Source organism: Chenopodium album, chromosome 8, assembly GCF_948465745.1.
Source record: "Chenopodium album chromosome 8, dcCheAlbu1.1, whole genome shotgun sequence".
NCBI lineage: Eukaryota > Viridiplantae > Streptophyta > Magnoliopsida > Caryophyllales > Amaranthaceae > Chenopodium > Chenopodium album.
In genome coordinates, this window is record NC_137841.1 from 53,248,218 (window position 1) to 53,256,049 (window position 7,832).

General features: G+C 37.6%; 1 pseudogene; it reads left to right on the forward strand.

The window, feature by feature from the left end:
* Positions 1–6,798: 6,798 nt before the first annotated feature.
* On the forward strand, positions 6,799–6,898 carry LOC145557064 (small nucleolar RNA R71; annotated as a pseudogene).
* The last annotated feature ends 934 nt before the right edge of the window (positions 6,899–7,832 follow it).

Here is a 7,832-nt window from a genome sequence, read left to right on the forward strand (position 1 = left end):
ATCCTAAAGAATCACATCTAACGGCTGTTAAGAGAATTTTGAGATACCTCAAAGGAACAGATGACCTGTGTCTGTTCTATCCTAGAAGTGATGACTTTATGCTTAGAGGATTCACAGATGCTGACTATGCAGGTGACCTAGTCAATAGGAAAAGCACCTCAGGTATGGTTCAGTTCCTTGGCTCTTGTCTAGTTTCTTGGGGTTCCAAGAAACAAAATACTGTTGCATTATCTACTGTAGAGGCTGAGTATGTAGCAGCAGCTGCTTGTTGCTCTCAAGTCCTCTGGATAAAACAACAGTTACATGACTTTGGTATTAAATTTAATTGCATTACTATCTACTGTGATAACACTAGTGCAATTTGCATATCTAAAGATCCAGTCCATCATTCAAGAGTTAAGCATATTCATATAAGGCATCATTTCCTTAAGGATAATGTTGAAAAGGGTTTGATTAAATTAGATTTCTGCCAAACTGACAATCAAATTGCAGATATATTAACAAAACCCTTAAATAGAGAAAGGCATGAGAAGATGAGAATGGAACTTGGGATGATTAAGTTATACTGAGAAAAATGCATCAAGTTCCCTCAAGTATGAAACTCAAACTGACATGCTTAATCTGTTGTATACTGTGCACAAGTGTTATATGTTTAATTACATAGTTAAGACAGGTTGTAAGCAGGAGTAATATTTACTAAGGGCATGTAAATTTGAAAGACATAGAATATGAAAAGTCCAAAATTGGTTGCATGAGCCTTGTTGATTTGTTCCGTGTATCAAGTTGTATTTGCAAGTGTTCTTTACTAACAATATTCAAAAGATAAAATTGTTGTGTTTATCTATTTTTCAAAATTCCAAATTCTTTTTATCTAAACACAAAAATCGGATGAATGCATCTAAATTCATCATTATCTTTTGTTCAAAAAGTAGCCCACTTACACTACTCTCTTGAAACACGGTTTGCGTTTCCCTAAGCAATAAATATGAGTGTCAAATCAATTAAATTCACCTCACCTCCCAAACGACACCTCACTTCACCAATTTACCTCCACCATAAAAGATGTTAGCCTCACACAAATTTACACCACACAAAAATTACCTTCTCTCTCATCACTCCGTTCAAAACTACTCTCCAATGTCTACCTCTCCAAAAACCCAAATTGAAGCCGACCTTAACACTAACCCAATTCCAGAAATTACCATGGAAATCCCACCGGAAATTAACCCCATTGATAACCAAGAGCCTCCAAAAGTGGATTCAACCACCGAATCCCAATCTTCTCGAAAAAGGAAGTCCAATGACATGCAAGAAGAAGAAGAAAGCGCTCCGGAACTAGGGGTCAATTACCGAGACAAGCCTGCAGCCATGAAACGGTAAGAGAAGATTAGTGATCACTTTGTGACAGGTTTGGCTATTAATCTTCCTTGGTGTAAGTCTGTTAAATGGTATGAACTGCTTGATTTGATTGAAGCTCAAAATTGGGTGAATTTGTTGAGTGAATGCTTTAATCGGAGTATGTATGTTGATGCTATGAGGGATTTTTGCAAAAGTTTCAAATATTCTAAAGGTGTTATTCGTTGCTATGTGTATGAAAAAGAAATTAAATTTGATGTGATGTACTTGGCTGGGTTGTTTGATGTTCCTAATACTGGATATGACTTGTATTTTAAGAGTAATGTGATAAGGAACCCTCTTCCTGATGCAAATACTGATGAGATAGTAGAGTTTCTAGGTGGAGACCCGGAGGAAACCTACATAAATCACAATGACCTAACCCCTCTTGACAAAATTCTGCTAAAATTTGTTTTCAATGACATTATTCCTCGAACCCAAAAGAGAGACAGTGCCAACAAGCTTGACTCTGTTCTCATATATAGCCTAGCCAAAAAGATCCAAATTAACTTTCCCTCCATCATGATCCGACACCTTTCTCACTGTGTTCCAAAAGGATGGAAGGTGGGATATGGTAACCTACTTACCTATGTTTTCGAAAGCTTTGGCATCTCCTTTACTAATAAAGAACCTCTGCCCCTCAAAAACACCGAATACATGCAATCTATTTTCCTTGAAAATCATAAGATGAAGGTTGTGGATGGATGTTTTGAAGTTGTGCTGGAGGAAAAGGAGAAAAGGCCTAAGGAAGTAGGTGGACTAGCTGAGGGGGAAGAGGAGAGAGCTACTGGGATCATAGAGGGAGTAGTGCAGGATATTCAGGAGGAGGAAGAGGAAAAGGTGGTTGAGGAAGTGACTGAGACAGGGGGAAGGAAGAAAAGGAAGAGTTTAAGGCCGGTGAAGAAAAAGGAGCCCTCTGCACCCATTTGCATTGATATGACTGGGTGCAAGAGGAATTGCAGAAAGTCTCAAGCTCTCCTTGTCTGGGCAAGTATGCATCTGCAGGAACAGGTTTTGCAGCTTTCAGTTCCCCATCAAAGGCTCCCAGCGAGGAGGTCAAGGAGATGAAGGATATGATCCTGAAGGTGTTGAAGGAACAAGAGGATTCAAAGCAAAACATGGCTGAACTGAAGAAGAGCATGCTCATTCTGAGCACTGAGCACTGATGTCAAGAAGCTGGTCTCAAGCTCTGAACAAGGGAGACAGTCCATTGTGAAGGACATAGTGTCTCAAATCAGCAAGAAGCTGGAGGATCTTGCTGTTGATGATGACCAGAGCATTGCATCTTAACCTGTCTTTCCTTGCAGCCTCTTTATGTTGATGAAACTTATGTTTATTTGCTTTTCAGAACAATTTTTGATTTGGTTTGTAATATTGTGGGCACTTTTTAATTTCTTTGGCAAACTTACGAATTTGGTACATTTGGCCGATGTTTTTAATCAGTTTTGGATGATGAATGTCTATGTTTCTTTTGCATATATGCTTTGTGAATGTTTTCTCTCTATGCATGCTTCTTGTCTTAACACCAAACCACTAGTTGGTGCTGTGTTATGGTATACTATACGTGTGTGTGATAGTTTTTGATAATGCCAAAAGGGGAAAAAGGATGCAAACTATCAAGGAAACTTAATCATACTATGGTCTCTATTCGAAATCTTCACAAGCTGCCTAATCTCTACAAGCAGATATAATGTATATACAAGTTTTTTCAGTTTTTCCTTAAGTTATTCACTTATGCATTGTTTATTTCCTTAAACATTAGTTTCCATTCTGCATTGTATTTTGTTTTTGCATTTCCTTTCTTTAGGAATAAAATGGATTATCTCTGTTTCCTTGTAAGTAAGTTTGGTTTGTTTGTCATCATCAAAAAGGGGGAATATTGTTGGACTTAATGATTTTGATGATGACACAACCTCACTTACTTACAAACTAATAAGTGCTTGATTGTTTAAGTGTGTACTCAGTTATAAAGACCAGGAAAATTAAGTGTCTTGTAAAAATACCATGAGGAACAAGAAGGCCAGAAGTAGAGCTAGCCATATAGAAGAGTTCCCTCACAGGAACTGGCGCTTCAGAAATGAAGACTGGAGAAGAGAAGGTTCCCTCATGGAACAGAAGCTTCAAAGAAGAAGCCTCATTAGAGAAGAGAAGTTCCTCCCAAGGAACAGAAGCCTCGGAGTAGAAGCTTCATCAGAGAACATGAAGACTAAATATATTTTTATATTTTAGGATTTATGTAAGTATAAGATATTAAATGGCACTCGAAAAATCTGTGTGGAATTGGTCTAAAGAGATAAAATTGTGCATGCTAGTTTTTAGGTAAGTGGTTAAGTCTTTTAACGATTATCTTTTTCTTAACCAAAAAGATTTTATTTCTGATTTTCTAAAAATATCATTTTCAAATAAAATCTCCCACGTTTTCTAAAAACTTGCGGCCTACTCCTCCATGATTTTCTTCAACTCATGGTCGTGCACATTAAGGAGTTCATGTTTCCTTAATTTTAGGAACATGATCTTCTTAGTGGGTTGGAGTAGTGGCGTTGTGGATTAGCTGCACAAAGAAGTTTTTCTTAAACAAATTTTGGTCTATAAATAGCTGTTGATTTCAAATGGAAAAACTTACCCTTGCTCACATAAGTTTTTAAGCTTTAAACGAGTTAAGAGTCAAATTCCACACAAGTTCATTAGAGTGTTCTTAATGTCCTTATTCTAGAGTTTGTTTTTCTTTCGAGTTGTAATTGGGGAATGGGGAAGTTCGAGTGAACATTTGTGTATGAGAAAGAGAAGAGAGAGAGAGAAGAGAAAGAGAAGAGAAAGAGAAGAGAGAACAGAGAAGTGAGAAGAGAGAAAGAGAAGAGAAGAGTAACAAGTTGGGTGACTTGTTCCTCAGGGTCTCAAGTTCGTTGAGGAACTTGAGTTTGAGTCTTTAGCTTGTAATAGGATCATTTGCCCTATTATAGTGAATATTCTTTTCCCAAAATCCCAAGTGGTCGTGGTTTTTCTCCTTGTTAGGGCCAAGGAGTTTTCCACGTAAAATCTCTCTTGAATTCTTTAGTTCCTTTAGATAATCTCTCAGTTCCTTTAGCTAACTTAATTTTAATTCCGCAAAAAGTTTGGCTAAATTCTCATACTACAATTCAACCCCCCCTTCTTGTAGTATTCATTAAAACAACAGAAGTAAGTCAGCACAACAAGTACTTCCGCGAGTTTTGAATATGGGGAAGAAAGGAGCACAACCCCGAGCCTGGAAAGCAGAATGCCTGAATTGATCATATCACCGCAAGACATAATAAGACACGACACACAAATATTTAATTTTGATACTTATTTCATGGTTTAATTAGTGACATACTGTATAATTTTGTAATTTTCCCTAAGGGTAACAAACTAACAATGTACAAGTCTACAACTTATATTAATAAATTTTGGATTTGATTATTATTATTGTTGTTGTTGTTGTTGTTGTTGTTGTTGTTATTATTATTTCTTTTTTTTCTTACTGAAAATTATTATAATTATTGTTATAGTCGTTGCATTAGCACTTTATTGCCATCGCATTAGCTAAATATATCTACTGCAACGGCCATAAGGGTGTCGTGGCATTAGATGTTTAGCTATTGCAACGGCTATAAGCTTGCCGTTATGTTAGGTAACTTTACTGTTGCATTTGACCTACTGCAACGCCAGCAAATGCTACGGTACATGGACGTTGCAATATGCCTAATGCCACGGATTTTAATGCCTAATGCAACGGATTTGAGGGTTGCAATAGGTTAAAAATGTAGTAGTGAGCTTCTTGACGACCGAGAAGGGCATTATGCTCACACTAGCACCCAAATCACATAAAGAATTCTCAAACAACCTACTCTTGATTTTGCAAGGATTAGAGAAATTACCCGGATCTTTCATCTTCTAGGGGAGGTCATTATGAATCAAAGCACTACAACACTCACCAAGCTTTATCGAATCTATCTCATTACAATCTCTCTGCCACTAAAGATATCCTTAAGGAACTTGGAATATCTAGGCATTTATGTCATGGCTTTAGTAAGAGGGATAGAAAGATGGACCTCCTTAAACATTTAAAAAAATCTCCCAAATTGTTCATCTAGTTTGTTCCTCATAAACTTTTGGGGATATGGAAGGTCGGGTTTTCTCACTTCCTCTTGGTTTTTCTCATAACTCTTCTTTTTCTCATGGCTCTCTTCTTTGCTCACATCTCTTAACACATCTTCCTCTCTTTTATCACTTGAAACACTCTTCTTCTTGTCCTCCTCACAATCCATAGAAACTCTCTCTTCAAAAACTCTTCCATTCCTTGTGGTGATGGAATAAATGGGTTTCTTTGGATCAACTCCTTGAGAAGGTAATGAAGAAGGACTAGCACAATCTTTCAAAGTGTTTGCTACTTGGGTGATTTGTGTCTCAAGCATTTTGTTATGTGTCATGATCTCATTAAATTTCTTATCGTTCACCGCCATATAGGTGTTCAAGATTTTTGTTTGATTTTCAATTATCTCCTCCAAACTGGACTTGGACGATTGAGAATAGGAATTTTATCCAACACCTTGAGACTTTGGACCAAATCCGGGTGGGGGTCCCCTTTGATTGTTTTGAAAATTTTCCCTGTTTTGATTGTTCCAATTTCCTCGATTTTGATTGTTGCCAAAATTTTTATTTTGGCCACCAAAGCCTTGAGATTGGCTTTGATTTCCATAACCTTGGCCTTTATTTTGATTTCCATAACCTTGGTTATTATAGTTGCCTCGGAAATTTTGGTTTCCTTGGTTCCTATAATTACCATTGTTATAGTTATCAAATCCACCTTGTTGGTTAGAATTTCTATTTCCAAAGTTTCTTGGTCCATCAAACCTTTGACCATTGTTATTGTTTGAGACATAATTCACATGTTCACATTCACTACTCTAACCATCATCAAGATTTTCAAACCCATTTGAACAAGTAGAAGCATCATGGTCATAAGACCCACAATTATCACAAAACAAGCATCCATTGGGCATATTGTTAGAAGTAGAAAGAGGAGTAGAGTTAGAAGATGTACCTCTTCCTTTAATGTGGGAGGGATGACCTTGTACATTGGAAGTTGCACTCTCAAGCTTGGCCTTGATTGTTGTCATCTCCTTCCCCAAACTTGCGATTTGAGAGGATAGATTGTTGATGGCATTAAGATGATCAACCGAGTAAACCGTTGATCCATTCTTGCTTGAAGACTCTTTTTCTCCTTCTTGCCAATCCATGTAATGGCGCACCACATCTTCTATAATGTCCACAACCTCTTCTTTGGTTTTGTTCATGATTGGGCCTCCGGCTCCCGCATCTAGACACAATTTGCCTTGAGGACTCAACCCTCCATAGAAAATTTGAATGATTTGATAGGTTGGGATGCCATGATGGGGACATTCTCTTGGATACTCCTTATACCTTTTCCAAGCTTCATACAAGCTCTCACTAGGTTTTTGCTTGAAACTTTGGATCAAAGCCCTTGCCACCGCCGTTTTCTTTTGGGGGTAGAACCTAGACAAGAATTCCTTGGTAACTTCATCCCATGTTCTAAGAGAATTTGGCTTGACCTATTTGTCTAACCATTCCAAAGCTCGACCTATGAGAGTGAAGGGGAACAACTTGAGCCGAATAAACTCTTGAGAAACACCATTCTCTTTGATAGTATTGCAATACTTCTCAAACTCTTTGAGATGGTTTAGGGGACTCTCAATCTTAGCCCCGCTAAATTGTCTTCTTTCAATCAAAGTGATCAGTGCCGGTCTTATCTTAAAATCATTTGCCGGTGTTTTTGGCAAAGCAATCCCACTTTTAAACCTATATACACCAGGAGTTCCCAACTCCTTCCAAGCAACTCTTGGATTATCTCCCATGCTTACTTGATCCTCTTCTTCTCTTTCTTGGTGAATTTCTTCTCTTGGAGAGCTTGGACTCACAGAACGATTAGCAACCCTTATCCTTGTTATTGTTCTCTCGATTTCCGGATCAAATGGCACTAAAGTCCTACCTCTTATCCTACGCATACAAACACTCAAAGAAAATATCAATAGTACGGCTACAAATGTAGCCTAAAGAGAACAATCTTTTTGTATTTTTGAGATTAAGGTGAAATAGACTCAACAATAATAGCAATCATCTATGCCATTCCCCGGCAACGACGCCATTTTTTACCCTAAGCTAAACTAGGTCGTTGAAAACTAATCTACCCTTGGTCAAAATAAAATTTATAATCTCTCAACACACCCCCACATAAAGCATAGAGTAAGTCGAGGGTCAAACCACTAGGAATGGGAAATGAATGATAAAGTCAAATCTAAGCTATTTCGAAGCAATAAAGTGAGGTGTGTGTAATCAAAACAATCAAATGAAATCAAATTTAACAAGCACTAGGGTTAGAATCTGCATGTACTCGGAAT